Source organism: Micropterus salmoides, unplaced genomic scaffold (assembly GCF_014851395.1).
Source record: "Micropterus salmoides isolate LMB-PRFRI ecotype aquatic unplaced genomic scaffold, ASM1485139v1 Ms_hic_scaffold_1, whole genome shotgun sequence".
NCBI lineage: Eukaryota > Metazoa > Chordata > Actinopteri > Centrarchiformes > Centrarchidae > Micropterus > Micropterus salmoides.
Window position 1 is genome coordinate 34,958,176 of NW_024040040.1, and position 23,238 is coordinate 34,981,413.

A 23,238-nucleotide genomic window follows, 5' to 3' on the forward strand; every position below is an offset into this window, starting at 1 on the left:
TTTATTTTAATGTATACGTTTCTTTACTTATATGTATGAATTTATGAATATTATAAACTTTTAATGTAGGTAATGAAGTGTGTATATCCTACACTGACCTCTTTGGGAGTCAGGCCAAAATAGATCTCAGGTGCCCTTTTTAGGTAAATCTGCAACTTGTTTTCCTGCTCCACTGTGAGAAGACCCTGTTATTTGGCTGCCAGTAACCTGGAGGTCTAGCCTTTAGCCTAGTGGACTCTGCCCTCCTCCTGCAGTACCTAAATAGGGTAGCATGGCTTACGCCACGGACCTTTGCTGCACTCCTGATGCTGATGTTTTTGTTTGAGACATCAAGAAATGCCCTCTCAAACATATCAGGCTTAATCAGACCCCTCTCTGTCGTTCTGACCCTGACTCTTGGCATATTCCATCCATCCATCATCAACCGCTTATCGCGGGTCTTGGCATATTCTGTTGGTACAATATGACAAACACAAGTCTAAATAAACGCTGTAATACAGGGTGTGACCGCACCTGTTTCAATCGTCCGCTAGTGACTCCTGACTATAAAGCTTTTAAACTGTAAACTGTAAACTTCAGGATGTGTTAAAGTACGAACTAATCTATCATATGATCAAGACAATGGCACATGAAACAACAAACCCAACTTGTCATTCAAAAATTACCGCTTGAGTGGATTTACTTCACGTGATTGAAAACAGCTTCGTCCGCATAACTCCGTGAAAGTGTGACATATCCACCTGATTTTTCGCGGTTCTGGTAAGTGTTGCATAATGTATGTGCTGACATAGTTTGAAATATGAGACTTGTATGGGCTCGGGGAAAAAGCCTGTGTTTCATTCGTCCCGGCTCTCCCCTACACTAAAAAGAAGAGAAAAGATTTTTAAGAACAAGACTGATATGTTTTACAAATGTAACTCCATCTGGGATAAAGAATTTGGCTAAGGAGTGTAAATAAATAAAGCAGATAAAATAAAGCAGATATAGCAAATATAGTTGCTAACTAGCTATAGTAGCATCCAAGTCCAGCTCCCACAGTGGGGCAATACTAACTCTACATATTGCTAGTTGGGAATTGGGCTTTTTTATATGTAACCAGTAACCCGACAAAATAATTTAGAATGAAATGTCTCTGGTCATAAATAACGCTGGGTTAGGTTAATAGTATTGGTAAGCTAGCTAGCCAGACATCCTAATATGTGAAGCAGATAACGCGCTCTTTATTTCATTCCTTTCACTTTTGCTCTTGTAATTTTGGTGTTGGAAAAGGTTAAAAAAACAAAACCAGCATCCCAGTTCTTACTGCAGCTCCATACACACCGCTTCAACATGTTTGAAAAAATTTAAAGCTTTACAGTCCTGCCATGCCTAGTTACAATTGCTAAGCCATGACAATCACTGTGGGGGCGAGGGGTTTAAGAGTGATCAGTTTCTGAAGACTGAATACTTTTTCGGAGCATGATGCATTCTGCTTCTTTTGTAAAGAAAAAACACCTTTGTACTGGCAAGACAATCCAAACTCTGCAGTCTTGACTGCACATGACATGCCAAGAAATGAGTTATTAATAAACATCCACCAATTTGGAAGGCCCAGTTATCTGCAAATCATCTGGAAACAGAACAAAAAAAAAGTCTTGGACCTATTTCTTCCAATGCGCGCCTGGACATTATATAGCACATTTCATGATTTTTATAAATCCCTCTTCTCCTCCAAGTGAAATAAAGGCTCAAGAGATGACTTAATGACGTTCTTGGACAGGAGCTTTCAGCCTGCTGTGTCAGAATATGAACAAATGTTAATTTTAGCAAGGAGGAAATTTGGAAGGTCATTCGGTTAATGCCCTCTAGCAAAGCACCTGGTTTAGACAGGTTCCCAGTAAATTGTATTAAAGTCTTGTTCTGAGTTGTGCCCTGTTGTTATTCCAGTAATCAATAGCTTTCTAGAGGAAGACAAAACAGAGTAAGACAATGGCGAAATTGCGGAAAATGCCCTCTATATAACAATCTCCCACATGATATTACTGGTAAATTAGTATAGTGTCACAGTTCTGGGTTTGGGATGTTCCATGTTTCCTGTTTTATTTTGAAGTTGATCTGTCCCTGGTGTTATTGTCTTGTCTTGCTTCCTGTCCTTGTGTTTCTGTGTTGATGGTTGCACCTGCCCTAATGTGTGTCACCTGTGTCTTGTTATCGCCACCCCCCTTGGGTATTTAAGTCTCTGTCTCACAATTATTTGGTTGTAAGTTCGTATACGTCTTTGTTGCTTGCTGCACTGTTTACCAGGTACATCATACAAGGTTGTTTATTTATATATATACTATATATACTGTATATACACACACATACATATTGCTTGGCCAACATGAAATGAGTCCCATGACCAGACCTTTAGGAGCAGCCTTAAGTCCCGGTTGTCTTTCCTCTCTTCTGAGTGATCACTGTACCTGCCATGATACCTGGTTCAGCTGACTGGGCATGATGGATCATGGTCCGCTGCTCTTCCATCCATAAACTCTGTCTTCTCTTTCCAGTGACTGTATTCTGCATCTGGGTCCAAATCCCATGTTTCCCATGTCAGTGTTGGAGCTGAACGTAACAATAAGATATTTTATTGCTGCAGATATTACTTGCAAGGAAGGTTAACTTTCAAGAAATAATAGCTATAATTTAAAAAAAGAAAATATTTCTGGCACGTAAAACTATCAACTGTTTCTCAGGACCAGAAAGTGAAGGCTACATTCTACAGCTTCCATGGGACACAGAATCAACACTCAACAACAAGGTTTAATCCAGCATAGAAGTGCCAAAAGTCTAACATTCAAACTTCAGATTCATTATCACTATCTCTCGAATTTTACTACGTAACTTTACAGGTAAATAAGCAAGTTCTCTAAAGAATTTCTTAATGAAAGAAAACATTAAAGTAGAAGCCAGGGTGAAGGAAAGTCGGTACTCATAAAATAAACCCAACATTGCATGTTTTTTAAATGGAATGGTTGGACATTTTTGAAAATACACTTTTTTGCTTTCTTCCCGAAAGTTAGATGAGCAAAACAATACCACTTTTATGTCTGTACAGTACATAAGAAGCTACAGCCAAGAGGCGGTTAGCCTGCTTAGCGTTAGGACTGCAGCAGAGGGAACAGCTAACCTGACTCTGTCCCAGTGACGTGGGGTGGGGTAAATTTTTGGGGAAGCCAAGTGAAAGGGGATGTCCTTTTTGGAGGGCAATTATCTAATGTATTGTGCTATTACAGTGCAGGGTATAATTTAACCCAAAATTTAGTCATACTTTAAAGATGCGCACTATCTGTTATGAATACAGACACTGAAAGTTGCATTTACCAACACGTACACTCTCTTTCTCTCACCCCAAATAGCATACCTAAGCCAGCTGCTTATAGTGCACCCAGTAGTATAGTGCTTCAGTTAAGAATAAAAGAAGCATTCACAAGCTCAATCAGAAGACGATTGAAGACATTTGCATAGTAGCAGTGGTGCATGTATCAAATAGGCTTACATACTTCTTAATGCTTGGCCAAATGTTCACAACACAACGTCACTCAAGACTGAACAACAACAACCGAGTATCAGACCAACAGAGTGAAAACAATTATTCAGGTAGCCTAACCTGGCCCAGTGCCCTGTGGCAGGTTCTGTCTGTGGTGCTCATTATCTATGTGTACACAACCACAGTAAAAACAAGGTTACTTCAGCAGACTATTCATTCGCAGCTAAATCCAGGCCAGCAAAGCAAAATAAACATATAACCACATCAAAAATCGCACACATAGCTACAGTTCAGTGAAGTTCATAGAGAGAAGGAGGTGACATTTCCCTCATCCTATTTGAAAAGGAAGGGCTTTCTCCTGTCTTTCATGGTGGTGAAGTGGTCAATAGACAAGTTATAGAATTTCCAACTGGCGTTTAGGTCCTTCACAACAAGAGAGTCAATTGAAGTTTGGTGCTACCAGCTAGCCACTCTGCACCGATAACGTTATAGTTTTCCTCATTGAACGTCCGAAACTCCTTTTTCCTCTCCACGCGCAGATCCAGTTTTGGCGTTGGTCTTCCGTCAGATGTAATCTTAAGCTGATGCTGTAGTGGTAGTTTAGTAAAACTATTCATAACTAAAAACTCCACCCTCCATAACTGCACCAGCTAAAGTTACTAACAGCTCCAGTTATTTCATCTGAATGACATTGATCAGTGGCTGGCTTCCCTTGGCATCATCCTGACTAATCACAGTTAGGCAGTGGCATGACAGTAGCCTCATCTGATTGGTTAATTTCATTTTTTTTCACAAAGGGATGCCAACTCTGCCTGGCCTCCGCGTGTAGTCAGACTGCAGGCCAGTCTACGGTGGTGCAATATAGAGTTTCACCACACATCCAACGCATAGCATTCAGAGGGGCGCTGTTTCACTTATTGTAAAATAGTAAGAAATGGGGAAGAGATGACAGCAAAAGCTTAAATGATTTATCGAAACTAAAAACATTGTGTTTTTATTGAAATGATAAATAACCTGGCTTCCCTTGGCCTTTGGGAGAAAACGCCACTGCTCTGTCCAAAGGTCACAGTGTTCAACTACCATCACCACCAAGCTGAGAAATTAATACATTAGGCCCATACCTTGAATGTTTTGTGTACAAAACTGAAGCCAGGTTAGCTGCTTTGCCCTGTTGCAGTACTTGAGCTAAAATGGATTCTAGCTGTAGCTATATATTTACCAGACATATATGAAATGGTATCAATCATCTAACTTAATATATTTGGGTTTTGGACTGTTCAGTAGATAAACAATCTAAATACGTAAACTTGGGCTCTGGGAAATTGTGATCTGCATTTTTCACAATTGTCTGACATTTTACGGGCCAAACAATTAACTGATTAGTTAACTTATCAGCAGATCAATCTGTAATGACAATAAGTTTTAGCTGCAAAAAATTACTCGATTTAGTTGAGAAATCCTTGACAATATGACTCAGACTGCAGTACCTCATATAGCTCTTCCTGTCCAGCTTCAGTCTATTTCAAGTCAACCTTTTGGAAGACTCATATGTTGTTCGTTCTGACAGTTGTACTTTCTAAAGTACTTTGTAGACAAGTGACAAAGGAATGACCTTTGTCAGCTCGCTTGTCCGGCTAAAAGTGAGTGCATAAGCAATGATACTGTACCTGAGTGAGACATGACATGACTTTTGAAAAAGTAGGATTTAAGAGATTTCTTTTAGTCACCATTCTTTCATTTTTATTTTTTAGACAACATTTGCAATCTTCAAACTGCATTTCCAAGAGGATGATTGTCAATTTGCTTTATATTTTCAAGACGTCAGAGGAGCTCTTCCAACTGAAACACGAGTTAGACATTAGAAGAAATTACCCAGCAAACTGCTTGCCAGTAGCCGTTATGTAGCGTTTAGTGGGAAAGATTGCATTAGCAAGAGCTGAAAGTGTCCCAAGTTTATTTTCTGACAAATATGAAAAGGATCATAAAACAACAGGTTGCTCTTCAATTATTTTTTATCTACCCTTTAGGCAAACTGTTTGAGGTATACTCAGAACTTGCTGAAACTCTGCACTGTAGCACTGCTGCGTGTGCATCAATGTATTGGGAAAACTTTTACGATGACAGTGCACCTATGAGAGCAATAATAATAAACCTAATCTTAATACGCAGAAAGGAGCTTTGAGAAGCCACCACTATAAAAAGACATTAACCCCCTATTGTTTGTGCCGCTTGCTGCAGGCAGGAGCCATGGAAGTGGCTGTAGGAAAAGAAAAACACCTAATCATCATCAATAAAAACCTAATACACCGCTGCTTGTGTAGCAATGGCAGTTATGAGAGGACATGATTTTATGGAGTAAGAGTATACTGTGGCATAAAAATCAAGCCAGTATGATTGCCTTGGGGAGGAGTGTTTTTATGTCCAAACCCTGTGAAACCTTGAAAAATTGGACACACTAGGGGGGTTATGGGTGTTATCAACCCCAGACACTATGCTGGAGATTCTCAGAATGAGTCCCATATCTCCCTTCACTCCTGCAAGCCCTGCAGTACTGTATATTTTTACTGGCGTCATGGTGCACTTATAGGAGAAAGTAATTGAGTAGAATTTGATTCAACAAGCGTGGCACTCACCAGGTAGGAAATGCTACTCTGTGTCTCGGAGGGAGGTCAACTGAGACAGTTTACAATTTAGCTCAATATGTGCAACTGTTCCTCAGCTGAAAGCAAAAATTTAGGGGTCTTGTTCGGTCTGGCTGCATCAACGTCGCGATACACACTCCAACTCTGCTCCTAGCAATCCTTTGTGTGTCTCAAGGCAAGTTTGTCAAGGACAAGTAAGATATAAATCTAAGTGGGAGGAGTGGATAGCAGTGAATGGCACTAAGCTCTGTCAACAGCCGTGTTCTGCGTTTGACTTATATCTGACACACCCCTGATGAGGTTTCCATTGACCTGTCATCACCATCTCATCTCTCCTGGGCTCTTTCCTTTTCTCTTCTAATGTTCGCCTCCCTTTCACAAGAACTTGGTTCAAAGTGGCATTTCGAGTGTCCAGTCACCCCATAACATAACTCTAACCCCCGTGTTGTCATCGTAAACACAATGTGAATGCCTTGCTCATCATCCTACTACTCAGCAAGTTATCTCACCACATGTCCATCATCATTACAGTCTCCAGTGATCAATGACAATTTCACCAAGCAACAGTCTCATTAGGCCCACCAAAGGGTTGGTGCTTACACATACTTATCTTTGCTGATATGCTTTCTTATAACTGCAGACTTGCAAGGTTAATTGTGCCCTCCCTCCCCGTCTGAATAGATGCCAATCTTTCAGGGTCTTTTCATAATCTCATAAATGTCTACTTTCTGGACAATAAAGTTGTATTCTATTTTATTCTGTTTATTCTGCAGCCTACATTAATTTAAGTCTCATTTCTGCCGAAAACCTATAACGCTACGGGAAAGTACCGTTAACATTTTTGTCCCAGCTTTTTTTCTGTAGCTTACTGTTCAATTTTAAGGGAGATTTTTTATTGCATTCAGTCCATAAATAGTTACTGTTTTCCACCTAAGACCCCGGTATGTTAGTTTGCAACACAAGCAGAGACTTAACATTACTGAAATGCAGCATGCTGCTTATTAGCCCAACTGTAAATCATCTAAATAAAATTCTGAGAAAGAATTTCAGGGCTGTGAAGGATAGAATATATACATGTATTTTGGCACAGTTTTTGTTTTCAAAAGATTCTTTTTACTTCCATTAACAAAATGAATGCTGCTGAAAGCAACCCTCTGTATGTTACCTATCGGTGTATCAAGTCTAATTTAATTTTCAACATCTACTCAAACCAGGTAAATTTGTAATTTTGTATCACATGTCAATAAAGCCTAAGCTTATCCACAAGATAAAACACATTAGGTAGGTAGGTAGATTTATTGTCACAATATAACAAGTTAAAGAGTGAAATTGAGTTTTGGAACTCCCTTCTGCTACGTAGCGGACAATATACATTAATAAAGAATCAGTTATGAAAAATGGTCAACAGAAATAAAATATAATCAATGGAGCAGTGCTTAGGATGGATTAGAGTTTAAGAGCCTGATTGCTTGGTGGAAAAAGCTGCTCTGCAGTCTGGTGGTGTGGCAGCAGAAACTTCGATATCTCTTCCCAGAAGGCAGCAGGGTGAACAGGCTGTGGCTGGGTGGGTACTGTCCTTTAGTAACCTTTGGGCTCTGCGTAGGCACCTCACCTTACCGATATCACTGATGCTCGGGAGATGGGTACCAATGATCTTCTGAGCAGTTTTAATCACCCGCTGCAGAGCCCTCTGGTCCTGGACCGTGCCCATCCAATGTCTCTTTGTGATGTTTCCAGTCAGGATGCTCTCTGTTGCTCCACTGTAAAAGCTCACAAGAAGCTTCCACCGTCGTTTCTGAGCTTTCTTCACCAGCATGGAGATGTGAGATGACCATGTCAGGTTCTCTGTGATGCTGATTCCCAGGAACTTGAAACTATTCACCTGCTCCACCTCAGCTCCACTGATGTAGACAGGAATGTGTGTCTTTAACTCCTTTTTCCTAAAATCAATGATCAGCTCCTTGGTTTTGCTGACGCTGAGCAGTAGGTTGTTCTCTGTACACAACTCTACAAGATTACGAATTTCCTCCCGATATGAAGTTTCATCGTTGTTTGAAATCCGGCCTGATGATGGTGTCATCCACAAACTTCACAACAGAGTTCTCACCATGTCTGGGGATGCAGTTGTGGGTGTACAGTGCGAACAGGAGGGGGCTGAGCACACAGCCCTGGGGGGCTCCGGTGTTGAGCACTAGAGTGGAGGAGGTGAGTCCGCCAATGTTGTGTCTGTTTGTGAGGAAGTCCATTATCCAGTTGAAAGAGTGTTGTATTTCAAACCAGAGTGCTGAGTTTGCTGATCAGTTTCATGGGAGAGATTGTGTTTAATGCTGAGCTGAAATCCACAAACAGTATTCTGATGTAGGTGTTGTTTTTCTCAAGGTGTGTGAGGGCTGAGTGGAGATGGCGTCCTCTGTGGATCTCTTGTTTCTGAAAGCAAACTGGTGAGGGTCCAGGCTGGCTGGAATGTTGTTGAAGAACCAGTTTCTCAAAGCACTTACAATACACTTACAATATGCATTACAACATACAGGGGGGGAAATTGATGACTCCAGCTGAGTTATAAGACATTTTAATCTTGTACTGCACAGGTGTGGACAGAACACATATTCAGTGATTTGTCAATGAAAAGCTCATAGCAAGAGACAAACAGGGCAACATCACATTATTTACCTCCTCATTCATCTCCCTGATATGCAGCTCCGACTTCTGTGACAATGCTATTATCACTGCAGTTTAAAATCTGCTTTTAAGGTCATTTCAGACATTCATTTTGATTCATTCATCAAAATATTCAATCAATAACTCAGCAAGTTATAATTACCTTTTCAAAGAGTCACAAATTGACCTTGAGTCTTGAAGTAAACCTTTGACTAATATTGTGGGAAAAATTAATCCTCATGATCAATGAGGTTGGTTGTATAAATGGCCATTTGGTAAAAAGTAGTTAGATGTGTCAAAACATCCTGCCTCTTATCTCATCAGTTAGAAAATGTTCTTTTTCCTTCACAGTCTGAAAGGTTCTTGCTTTATCCATCTGGTGCTGCAGTCTGGGCCCAAATGGCCGATGACGAGATAATGTGTGCACTGTACTCTCTATGAAGAGTAAGAAAGAGATGAAGAGCCAAAGAATCACACATAAGGCGAGGTGGGTGGGTTGAACTCTATCCTCTACTGAGTGATCATGTTACACAACCTGTCCGTTAATCATAATCAAAAAACATCAGAAACAGAACATTTTCCCCCAAATGGTTTCAGCTCAGTTTGATAGTTGCACATATATACTTGATCCCTGGCATGGCATACACAACATGTGTGTTTGATTTTATCAGCAACAAGACTCTTTTCAGGAAATGTCTGACTTTTTTTTCCTTCTTGGCATATATAGAGCTATTTAAAGGGATTTGCCCTTCAGCTGCTTTCTATACGCTTTACCACAAAAATGCATTTGTACTTTGAATCAGCCAGCACATTCTGAAGACTGAGCTTCCACGGATCCTTTCAATCAATGTCTGCTTTGCTGAATAGTTTAACACAATATGTTCAAAAGGTTTTTCAAATTCTATATACGCAGCGCCATAGCCAGGATTGTTAAAATACAAATGTCATGAGTCCTACATGCACCTTTTTTGGATAAAAGTGTAATATTTAAGTATTTTATTTTGTTTGTTAGTTTGAAAAATGACTAATCAGTATAGTTATACTATTGGATCATCTCCAGACACACTTAAAGTACATTTTTTTCTACATGTAAGAAATCAGCATAACACTGTATATCCTTGGTGATTGTTTTGACCTTTGTTTATTATTGTTTGGTGCAATATCTGTATTGGAGAGTACTAATAATTGTTCATCATATCACTTCAATTCCAACAGATACACAGTAGGGCTGAACGATTTTGGAAAATAATCTAATTGCTAATTGATTTTTTTTTTACCAATGTTGTGATTGCAATTTAGTTATACCTTCTGTATTATTCAAAACGGACAGGCAGTAAATCAGTGTATAGTAAGACCAACACAATAGTAGATCGATAGGTGATGCATGAATTGCATGAATTATTATTATGAGCTATGGTGGAGAATAAATATCAAATTATAATGAGAAAGATCATTTGAGAGTCAAGTCATGGCATTAAAAAATATGATATAGTATCATCAGGGAGGCCTACCTACAGACAACAAGAAAAGCTAAACTACCACAGTGTATTATAGGCTTGTAGTGGGGTTCTCTTCCAAACTCCTCAAAATAGGAAAAAACACAGGCATAGTCGAAAAATAGTGGCGTGATTTTTATTATGCCGGCCTCCAAAGTGCAAACAGTGAAAAAACTTGCATAAAGAAAACAAAACAAAAAAAATAACTATTTGCTTGCTCAAAAATAAAGTTACACAAAAAACACAAAATACAAATCACTAGTTACTTCCTCTGTAACCAGGCCAAGACTGCCCTCACAGGCCAAAGCTGCGACTTTTAAAGACAGTAGCCCCTCCCACTAGGCTTAACCATTATTTACACAATATAAAAAATAGATTTTACTACCTTCAGAAAAGGATTTATATCTATTACACTTTGACATATTTTCAACAATAATTATATCCATCTTACACCAACATTTTCCTTCCCCTGGAACAGTTACTTACATCACAAATTATTACTACAACCAAAAACCATAATTTTGTTCACATGACCATGAAAGCGCGCAAGAACATGCTATTTAAAAGACAGACATGTTACGCTTCCGTTTTGCCAAACTGGATGGGAAACAGAGCAGCGATGCATCTCGACACATAGTAAGTGTTTGATATGTTTAAATGTATGCTTAAAGAAGAGTAGAACTACCAAGTGTGCACCCTTGATCGCGCTACTTAAACAGTAGGGAAAAAATGCATAATAGCACGGTTTATGACCGGCTTAATTGAGGCTGGAAGGGAGCGGGGAGTGAGTGAATATGTGCGTATGTGTGTGTTTGTGCGCGTCCCGCACTCAGTGACGGAGCCACTCCATCACAAGGCTACAGTAAGCACTCAATACAAAACCCACAGTTCAACCACCAATTAATGAGTCGTTATCTCAGTTCAAATCTCTTAGGAGTCCATCTTTCTATATCCCAGTAAGCAAACAAAAAAATACTCAGTTTGAGGTTCAGTTCAAAAGTTGGCCAACGAAAATAAAACCAAGTGACACCTCTCGTGTTTAATAGACAAGACTGGGCCTCTTTTGGACTTGTGAGTTTGGTTTGAAACGCATTTCACAGATATTTCGTGAGATGACGAGTGGCTGTGTGACACAGGCGCTGATCGCCACAATACGTTTACATTACTACACGTACGATGATTTCACCCACCACCACCAAGTTACATGCGGGTGGCAGGTGCTACTTTCATTCCCTGTGGGACACTAAATTTCTGTAGTGTCAGCTTCTGTCAAGCTTAAGACCATTACACAACAACAAGTCAAGGTACAACGTAATGTGCGAAGTTGATGCTTCCTCTGCAGTAGTTGATGTAGTCAGTAAACATTATCATCCTATTTCTACCAAAATTGATTCTATTTCGTATAGGCTTCGCCCTGTAAGGCTATCGCTATTGGGTTTACCCCTTACGCGCGCCTGCGCGGCACTGAGAATTTTACACCTGCTCAAAGAGGCCCTGTCAAGCTGAAAATCCCATTTTCTGTCTTCATTATTGAAGTTTGTCTTTCATACAAAAAGATTTAGACTGGTGAGAGTTGTCATATAATGGCCTCTATTAACCCGCTGAGGCCATTAACATTTAGTTCAAGAAGGCAGAAATGTTCCACAGACTAAAGCACCGCTGGCAGTTTAAGGAGAGAATCACAAGGATCTGTTTGTATTGAACAAGTGCTGCCGTCAGAATCTTGAACATTTAGCTACTTTTTCAAGGCTACTCTAACAACTGTTGTTACAGCTCGCTGTAGAGAGGTGGGCATGCAACAAGCTTACATAATCCACTACTGCTGAGCCAGTTCCTTACTACTACTACATAAAAAAGGCTTTAAAATCCAATCTCAACTGATCAGTTTGGTTTAATAGATTTCAATAATACACAATCGCAGCTATCACCTGGTTTCAATTAACATGTTTCTCTAAAAGTATATATGTTGGTGGCTGTGGAGGTTTTTTCAACCTGTTACTATGTGTAAGATCGGGGGTTATATACTGTAACCCAGATTCTATGAGTATAGGCGCAGCCCTCTAAGGCTATCACTATTGTGTTTACCCCTTACGCGCGCCTGCGCGGCGCTGAGAATTTTAGTCTACGCCCACCCACAGCGTGGGCCTCTCCTACGTCCGCACCTTGTGTATATATACAATGGTGTATAGCTTCAGCACTGAGCTTGAAGTCTAAAGAGCATAGAAGACAGAAGAAGAAAAAGAGAGATAATCTGTGAGAAGAACGATGTCTTCCTACCTGCCGGCTAGAGCGGGGCGAGGCGATGCCACTTCCTTCCGGCTGTGCGAGGTCTGCAAGACGGGCTTCATCCTCCCAGGGGATCTCCATCCCCGATGGGAGGCTTGCCTTGGCCCGGCGCACGGCGGGCGGGCACTCACCTCCGAGTCACGCTGCCCGTACTGCACTCTCCTCTTCAACTTCACTGTCCTCGACGAGGAAGTGTGGCAGCCCACACACTCGCTGGACAAAGTGATGGGGATGCTGTTGCCGGAGGAGCAGGAGTCAGACGACTCCGCCCTCTCCCCCCACGGGTCCCCCAGCCGCTCCCCTCTTCCCCCGTTCCAACCTTCAGAGAACATTGACCAGGAAACTGGCTGTTGTTCGAAACCCCAGCTGGTTTGAAATAAAACACAAACAGAGCCCTATAGAGCTTTTTCCTGGGCCCGCTGCGGCCGTTTCGCTTTCTGGCGCCGCGGTCACGAGCAGATCCGCTTCCCGGTCACCTGCCCCCTCCCCTCCGCGGATATTAGCCCACAAGAGTGGTAGCCCCACCTTGTGTAGACCTCCAGGCGACTGTGGCCGCATCCGCCTCCCATCCTCTGAGAGCGGCAGGTCGCGGGTTGGCGGCAGACCCGCGAGTGCTTCCGGGAGGCCTCGCGCACCGGGGCCACAGGCTGCAATTCGCGAAGAAGACGGGCAGCGTGAGGCCCATCCTGGACCTGTCACTGTTCAACAAGGCGATTATGGTGAGACTTTTTCGCATGTTAACAGTAAAACAGGTGATGGAGTGTGTGCGCCAGGGAGACTGGCTCTCCTCCAACGACCTGACGGACGCATAGTTTCATGTCTCCGTCATCCCGGGACACAGGAAGTTTCTGCGTTTTTCATTTCAGCGTGCCCAGTACCAATACAACCGCCTGCCCTTTGGTTACTCCCTGGCCCCGTGCACCTTTTCGGGACGAAGCAGTGGTGCAGAAAGCCCAGCTAGTCGCATACCTGTCTTACCTGGGCTTCGTGGTGAACTGGGAGAAGAGTGCTCCTCTTCCCTCCCAGAGACTCACCTACCTTGGCGTGGTACTGGACTCCTCCCTCCTGAGAGCGCGGCTCTCTCAGGAGAGGGTGGACGCTCTGATGGAGCTGCTCCGCCATGTCGTTCCGCGAGCGACGGTGGCGGCTCTGTCGGTCTCATGTCAGCGGCTCACGTGACGGTTCCCCTGGGCCTTCTCCACATGAGGAGGCTGCAGTGGTGGTTCATCCGCCTGCATGTCGACCCGGTGAGACAGAGACGGCACTGCGTGTCCCCCCCTCCCCCCATGGGTCTGCGGAGGACGCCACGTCCCACCTCCTCTGCCCGGTGCAAGCACTGTCCTGCTATGTGGCACGCACGGCCGCCTGGCGCCGTTCGCAGCGTCTGTTTGTGCACTACAGGGAGCGGTCCAAGGGACTTCCTCTGTCGGAGCAGCGCCTGTCTCACTGGCTGTGCGATACCATTTCCCTGGCTTACGTGTCTGCCGGGGAGTCTCCCCCGGATGGGGGTGCACTCCACAAGAGGCATGTTCTCCTCAGTGGCGTTGCACGGTGGGATGATAGTGGACGACATCTGCTGAAGAAAAGGCATTGGGAGCCGAAGGCTGGGCCTCACCATTGTGTATATATACAAGGTGCGGACGTAGGAGAGGCCCACGCTGTGGGTGGGCGTAGACTAAAATTCTCAGCGCCGCGCAGGCGCGCGTAAGGGGTAAACACAATAGTGATAGCCTTAGAGGGCTGCGCCTATACTCATAGAATCCGGGTTACAGTATATAACCCCCGATCTTACACATAGTAACAGGTTGAAAAAACCTCCACAGCCACCAACATATATACTTTTAGAGAAACATGTTAATTGAAACCAGGTGATAGCTGCGATTGTGTATTATTGAAATCTATTAAACCAAACTGATCAGTTGAGGTTGGATTTTAAAGCCTTTTTTATGTAGTAGTAGTAAGGAACTGGCTCAGCAGTAGTGGATTATGTAAGCTTGTTGCATGCCCACCTCTCTACAGCGAGCTGTAACAACAGTTGTTAGAGTAGCCTTGAAAAAGTAGCTAAATGTTCAAGATTCTGACGGCAGCACTTGTTCAATACAAACAGATCCTTGTGATTCTCTCCTTAAACTGCCAGCGGTGCTTTAGTCTGTGGAACATTTCTGCCTTCTTGAGCCGAACTAAATGTTAATGGCCTCAGCGGGTTAATAGAGGCCATTATATGACAACTCTCACCAGTCTAAATCTTTTTGTATGAAAGACAAACTTCAATAATGAAGACAGAAAATGGGATTTTCAGCTTGACAGGGCCTCTTTGAGCAGGTGTTTCAGCTTAAACTCTGCAGACATGAACAATGGCAATGATGTTTAACACAGACGCAGAGGATCTCTCTCCCAGAATGGTATTTCCTCTTTTCTTTTAAAGCTGGAAGCAATTTTAGCCAAGTGGGTTTGCCAACTCTCTCCACACACTGGTCATATCCTATGTCACAGAACCTTTGTCCTGTGCAAACACATATACACTGAGAATACATACAGTCTACAAAACGTCTCTCTTAACACACACAAAGTGAACACAAACATGCCCTTGCACATATGAAAACACACATGCCACATGGATCCATGAATATGTGTACTTAAATATATCGTACACATACACACACTTAACTGCTTTCCATTCTCCCCTTTGCTAGCATATTTCCAGATTCTCAGAATCTCACACACACAGACACAGTCTCTACTCTCAGTCTGTTTATGGACTCCATAGCTCTCAGTATTGAAGATCCCTGTTTGATCTGCTTTGTGTTTCTGTTTCTGAAACTCCTCTGGGGATTTGGGATAGAGAGAGAGTGAGAGAGAGAGACAGAGGATAGAGGAGGATCAACGATCAAAGTGAATGGACTCGGAGGTTTAGAGATCAGTTCAGGGATCTGGGATGATCTCCTGTCAGTTATAGATTAGATTATGTAAAGTCAAACGATACCACCCCTACTTTGAAAAGGTTTGTAGATAAAGCTTGTGAATCAATGCCAGTTCAATCAGGAGGGACTTGACTGAGTGAACAACAATAATTTATTGATGTATGTGTGTGATACATTGAATGGGAGAATGTGAAAATGCATTTGGCAATTAAACGCCATCATGATGATAGGTATTTAAAGGGGTGGTGAAGCTGCAGAGACACTGGTGGTGGTGAGATAAAAGGATGAAGAAGATGCTCGGGATCTGGATGTGAAGAGGGGAAGACTTCTGCTAAGCTGAACTAGGCCTGGATCGGATGAGCAGAAGGTTAATGGGGTGGAGGAGGCTGTAGCAATTCGTACTGAAATGACAGCTGGCAGCAGAGGAGAGAACAGATTTAAAATGTGATAGTGACTTCATGACTGGGTGAGCTGATGGTGCCAAAACCTCATTGGAAAACTAGGTGAGAACGCCCATAGTCAGCTGTTAGGGGCAGGGAGAGTGTACGAGAGAGAAAGAAAGTTGTGAATGAGTGACGCATAAGGACGGTCTTGCTGGTTGAACTTGTGCTGAGCTTCATTTGTGAGTCAGACACTTCAGTCCTGACTCTATTGCAACATATCTTGACAACTGCTAGCCAATTACCATTCATACATTTTAAATTTTGATTAGACTTTTATTGTCGTTTTATGAACATTCACCAACCAAAGTTTTAGCCCTGTTATTGATAAGGGTCTAAGAAAAGCAAAATCATCATTATGTTGTTGGTTCTATGGCATTAAAACATGTCTAATATACAGTAGTTGGGTATAATGAGCATCATAGCCCCAAAGGCTGGTATAGTGGGGCTGCAAGATGTGAGTGTTGTTCATATGGTTACTATAGGAAATTGGCTACCCAACGCTCATTAACACCCACTCTTTATACACATCATCAGTATGCTTATGGATACAGAGACTATTGCTATTTCTATAATTGTGACTTTATGATGATAATATTAAGATAAGATAGCATATAACATAATCGATACGCTTTCATAAGGTGAGACTGTCAGCAACTGATGGTGCTCGCTCAGTCATTACAAAATAGCTTATTCTATGTTATAGTTTTTGTAGCCTAGAATTGTTTACTAATGCTGTTATGCTAATTTTCAACATGTTGTAAACATCATGTATATTTTCAGGTCTCACTTCATCTCTGACCTCTAAGACGATCCTGAACCAAGACGTTACAACAAATCTGATGCACTTCTAGCATTTTTGGAACAGACTTCTTGAAGTCTGAAGTCTATTTTCTTTAATGACAGTTGTCTTTATGAACCTGTGATAATGCTGACAGGTCAATTAATTAAACAAACAAAAAACAGTAGTAGTAGTTTCTATGACAGAGCAAAGTTGTGTGCAAGAACATGTGTGCTCTGCCTGTGTGTACGTGCTTAAAGGGATAGTTTGACGATCTGGCTAATAATACAATTATTTGCTTTCTTGCTTAGATCAACCAATCAATCTTTATTTGTAAAGCATTTTTATACAAGAGCCATGCAACACACAAAGTGCTTCACATTATAAAAACAGAAACAATGACATTAATGCCAACCCCCCCCCCCCACACACACACACTTACACACACAGAAACAGAGAGAGAGAGAGATTTAAAGTAAAAGAAATTAAAAACATGAGGTGAGGAAACGCTATTAAAAAAATGGCCACTACCAGCATAAAACTCAAATTTGCAATGAGGAAACACCAGAGGCAGAGTAAGGTATTAAAAGAAAAGTAAAATAACGATAAAGATAATAATAAAAATAGTAAAAATAAAAATAAGATAATAAAAATAAGGGAACAGCAGTATAAAATAGAATACAACATTATATAAATATTTCATTATATCAATAGAAAAGACTAAATAAATGAGTAAACAGATAAGTAAAATAAAATAAAATACAATGAATACAATTCAACTAAAAGCCTTGTTAAACAGGTAGGTTTTTAGTTTGCTTTTAAAAATATCAGCATTCTCTGCTGCCTTCAGGTCCTCAGGAATGCTGTTCCACAGATGTGGGCCATGATAATACCGTAAGTTTTTGTCCGAACTTTAGGAATAATTAAAAGCCACTACCAGAGGACCTGAGGGTTCTGAAGTTTTGCAAGATAAAAGCAGATCTGATAAATGTTTAGGACCAAGACCATTATTAGTACTTATAGTACTTATAAACTAATAAAATGATCTTAAAATCAAGGTGGCCAATGCAGAGACTGGTGTAATGTGTGCTCCTTGTAGTCCTAGTCAGCACACGTGAAGCTGCGTTTTGAAGCAGCTGCAGTTGAAATTTATTCTTTTTAAGGGAGACCAAAAAGCAGAGCATTGCAGTAATCAATAATAGGTAATAAAAGCGTTTATAAGTGTCTCTGTATTGGCTTGAGAGGGAAATGGTCGCACTCTGGTAATGTTCTTAAGATCTAAGATACCACACCCATGTCTCTACACTAAATGTTAAGATAGAGCAGTTAATGAGCTTAGCTCGGGCTCATTTTTCCATTTCAGGTTTTTTAGGAGTAAGCAAGACACAGCCAGTGACCCATGTTTGCACAAGTCTGTTTACTAATGTTAGCATACATGTGCACATATGCAAAAGCATGCATGTGTGTTGAGCACTCCCTTGTCAGTTTGAGAGTAGCCATGAGTCAGTCCATCTTTAAATACCTCCTCACAGGGCGGGATGGGGGTTATGGGAAAACTGGAGGGGCCACTAGGGTCCATATGTTTTTTTAAGGTGAAATAGTCACTAAGTTGAAATTCCTGGCGAAGTTGGGACTGAATGGACAAGCAGGACTGATTTATTTGTATAACCAGAGACAGGGTGCAGAGAGTGGATCATCATATAGTACGCTTTATTGGTCTCAGTTGGAAAAAATAACATTAGGGTCACTCACAGTAGGGGGATTCTTACTGGAGGTGGATGTGTGTAAGTTACTTAAAAGCAGAGTTGGTCATTTTCCCCTCGAAGGTTGCTGTGACCTAGAAAATCAAGAGTCCGTGATGTGGGTCTGGTCGATGAACATTTTTGAGCCAGTTGCAAGGACAGGGGATAGCTGCAGTTCTGGGAGAAGTTCCCATTTTAAAAAAGAAAAAAAGGTTCGGTATAGAGCTAAGCTTTATCTAGTGGAGACTTTTTTCAGTTCAATGCGGGTTTTGAAGCATATTCCACAGAGCACCCCCACTGTGCTGCTGATTGAATGGTTGTATTGATAAAGAAATTGACTGTGTGTGTGTGTTGGAGTCGATCACACTCCGACCTGTGGGAATGTGTTGAGGCTGACCAGAAAATGGATTGCATTGAGAGCTTGAAATAGGAGTTTGGACCCTCCGGGAACCTCTGTCTGCCCCTGCTCTCTGGCTGCCGGACTGTCCCCTGATCAGACTTTAAATATTTATATGACATTTTGACACAGAGCCTGTGTCTAGAGAGTGAGTGTGTGTTTGTGTGAGTGTGGGTGATTCAGATTTTGCCCTGAGCTTAATGGCACACTGTAAGACAAAACTGGACTGCTCTCCATGCCTTGTTTTGAATCAGGACCCTGGGGTGTCTGCCATCTGCAGCCTAACATCAAGTGGCCGCATACAGATTATGTCATGATATGGCACCAGGGACTTAACCATTGTCCTAGTGAAGACATTTCCCATCTTCACATGTAAAGTGTTACTGTTCTCCTTCTGAGACCAAAACTTTTTTTATTTGCTGCGTTCTTCAGTGTCACTATCTACAAACCTGAGACTCAATTCAACTCTAGCAGAATAATGAATTGTCTACAGAACCAATTAGGGGTACCTGTATCCCAGAGGGTACTCCTGCAGTTGTCAAGGGTTTATGGAGATTGTGCAGTATGTAAGTAAATTTGAAAAAGTAGAAATTCCAATTTGATTTAAAAATATGTCCATATTTTGAGTCAACTGTAACACCTGAACGCTATGTGTTGCAATTGAATGCGTAAAATCTAAATATCAAGCAACACAATCTAAAAAGTTTACCAAAAGTAATGGATAAATTAAAAATCAATTAATATATCAATTAAAAAGATAGCTATGAATTAACAGCCCAAATAGTTTGTTTATTCTGTTCTTTCTGTCATACCTTGAACTTGTTTACTTGACACTTCATTATCTCAGACAGTCTTCACATTAAATTCAGCTCTAAATAACATTCCACATGTTCTTCGTCACATCCTGCGTCAAATCCTAAATGCTCCTCGGAACCACAAAATAGGAAGAACAATCATATTGTTACATAGTTAAATTAAAGTAATTAATAAATGGTTGAAATAGGTAGCTAGTTTGCTGTTTAAGTGGTGATAAAATAATGTTTAGCTGATTAAAAGTTTCAGTTAATCTAGCTGATTGATGAAATAGTCAGCTAGCTAAGGTAATGTATAAATGGTTGAAATAGATAGCTTAAAGTAATGAATAAACTGAGTAAATAGTTGATAGCTACCATAAAGGTAATGAATAAATAAAAAAGCTAAAGGTAATAACAGCAATCATACTGTTACATCTTTTATTTTGTTGTCCCTTTGTCTTAACTCATCAGTTAATCACAGTGATCAATATTATCCTTAGGCCAGATAACTTGTATTCTCAACATCTGTAAGGATATCAATTCCAATCTTAAACATTTATCAAATTATCCTCTCTAGACTACTGTGACACTTAAGATAACAATACAGATATACATAATCAAACACTGTAAACGAACAAACTGTTCATACACTTTTCTTTCTTCGCTCTATTTCTTAAAAAATACGACACTAATCCTTAACATGACACACTACTCAGAGTCCCTGCAATAATCCTGAATCCACACTCTCACTGTGCAAGTCTTTCAGGTAGCGAGGTCTGATAAACCTGATGACCCGACCTTGTAGTGACAGTGTGTCGTTCCCTATTTGACCCCGCTCTACCACTGTCTCTCTTCGTGTATGTACCACAGTTCCTGTTTGTGTAGGTGTGGCGGATGTGCAATGGTTGAGGCTGAGGTAAAGACGAACGCCTCCTTAATCCAGTTCCTCCTCATAAGATCTATGGCTTACAGGTTTAATCTCCTCTGCTGCTTTCCAGACCTTATGGGGTTCAAAAGGCATGCACTTTCACATTGTCACCTTTTTAAATAAAGTCCAAGTCCTTCGTCATGCAGTTGTTGTATGTTTCCATCTATTGTAGATCAGTCCTTGTATGTGATTTTTGCCAAAAGCTGGACATTTGTTCTTGTTTCTCTTGTGTTTACCACAAAACTTACAGTGGTCTGTTTGAGTTCATTAACTTCCTCGACTGTCTGTCCTTGCGGTGTTTTGCTGTTGTCCCCTAACAGCTCTGAAGCCCTACATATTTGTAGGCATTTATCAAGTGTCAGATTCTCTTCTCTGAGTAATCGCTCCCTCATTGCAGAGCTATTTGTGCCAAACACAATTTAATCTCTTATCAGTGAGTCTTTAATGTCCCCAAAATTACAACTACTGGTCAACACTCTCAAATATGTGACTTGTCAGCGTTTTCTTCTAATCCTTGGCTCCGCATAAAAAAAATCTGTACCTGTTTGTAAAAAAAGTGACATTATTAACCTTAACCTCACTGACACGCCGTCACTCGTTAGAGTGGAGGCTTTGCCAAATAATTTTTTTGTTATTTTTTGCCCCGGACATACAACTTTTAAATGGTTGTATTTTGTATAATTATACGCTTTTATTTTCAATCGACTAAACGTACCTCCCATACCTAAACCTCACTGGACCTCACCTTAACTGCCACAGTGTGGCTGGATGATCCCGTCTGCATCTCAGAATTCTCAAACACTTAATTTATATCTGGTATTAAAATGTGATCTGTGTCCAGATACGTTATCCAGAGTGTAAACAATCCGATCTTACCTTTGTATTTACACATGGTATTTTAATGCAGTCTCTTTATCCTCACTGCTATTGGATCTCTGTCCTCCAGAGCAAAATCTGCACGAGAGTAATTTAAGGCGAGAGCAAATTGGCCCCCCCTTGAAAATATCACTGGTAGTTACCTTGTTACAGTTTTTGTTGATCGCTTTGGTACTGTTATCGCAAGTATGTGGTAAAAAATTCCCAACTCTTAGTACAAAACTCCAAACTCATCACATTTGTAACACAGCCAGTCTTTCATTCAAACCACACAACCACTGATTCAAAATATCAATATAAGTTTCTCGTGAAATGTCATGAGGAAATATAGTTTAGTCACCAAAAGACATCATAATGATTTATTTTCAGTTTATTTGTTTTAACTTTCAGTGAATCCAATAACAAACAATGCAAGATACATGTTTCAAATCACCTGAGAAGTGCTGAAAGTAGTATGCTGCAGTATACTGTAAAAGACAGATTACACAGTTTTCACATTAAGCAATACACTAACATTACCCAACAATTACAGAATCTATCATTGTTGTGATCAATGAAGACATCTTCTTCTACAAAACTTACTGTATTTTATTCTATTGCAACATGTAGCTTTGTCTAATCTAATGTAACTCTGAGCCTGTCCATGAGCTCACTGATCGATTCCACCACCTTGCTGTCTATTCTGTTCCATATTGAGAGGAATTGCTAGTGTTCACAACCCTACAGTATATGGTTACCAAGTGAGTTTACCAGCACATGAAATTAGCAATGTAACTATGGATGGTAATAAACATAGTTGTGTGAATAGTACCATAGTGACAAAAGAAACTGCATTTATTTCACCTCTGATTGTGAAATGTGTTCTGCTTGACAGTTTTTCTCCTGCAGTTGTTTTCTTTTCTGTGCTGTTGTTCGGCTGGTTGTCTCCTGTTGTCCCCCCACCACCCAATTATTTTTTTCTCTCCCCGTAACCCCCCCCCCCTCCATTCTCTTGCAGGTGCTGTCCTTTCTCTGTCTGTTTCTGTGATGTTTGTGCGCCCCCCACACCCCAATTTCCTCCCCCCTGTCTGGCCTGGTGACCAATATATACACATACAAAATTAAATAAATAATACAGACGACAAAGGGCTAAATTAAAACTTCCTTGTTAAAGCAAGATCTGTCTGGCACAACATGGTATCCAGCTCCTCATACTGCATACCATCCTATTAAAAATCAGTTAAAATAAAGATATTTGGAACAGCACAGGTTGTGTTGAAGGTGGGGTACGTTAGTTTATCTGACAGGTTGGGAATCATTGGTCTACAGGACTGCCTTTATCTGGCTTCCTGTTCTGAATAGAGACTATTTGGAATTTCACTTGTTTTCACTAATTAAATTGTCAGTGTTTTCAGGCAGTCGATTTCCTTAAACACTTCCTTGTCTAATTTCAAATTTACCTTTTAAGTTCAGCTCTTGGGCATTGGCAAGAGATTTCCCTTGTTCAGGATGCTGATCGGTGGTGTATAATGTGCATTATCCTCTGTAAGACGTATTAAGGGCTTATTTCCGTAAGACACTCGAGCTCTTTAAATCAGGCCTGCTTGCAAGCTTTCTCTACAATCTTTTTTCTATAAACTGCACACCAAAGCTAAGAACGTTTTGGCAGAAGCTGCAACGTTTTTGCTCCATTATTCTAATTGCCTTTAACCTGTAATCAATATTTACGGCACAGACAACCCAAAGGGTTGAAGGACTAAGCATTTCTCCTTCTTTTCTCTAGCCTC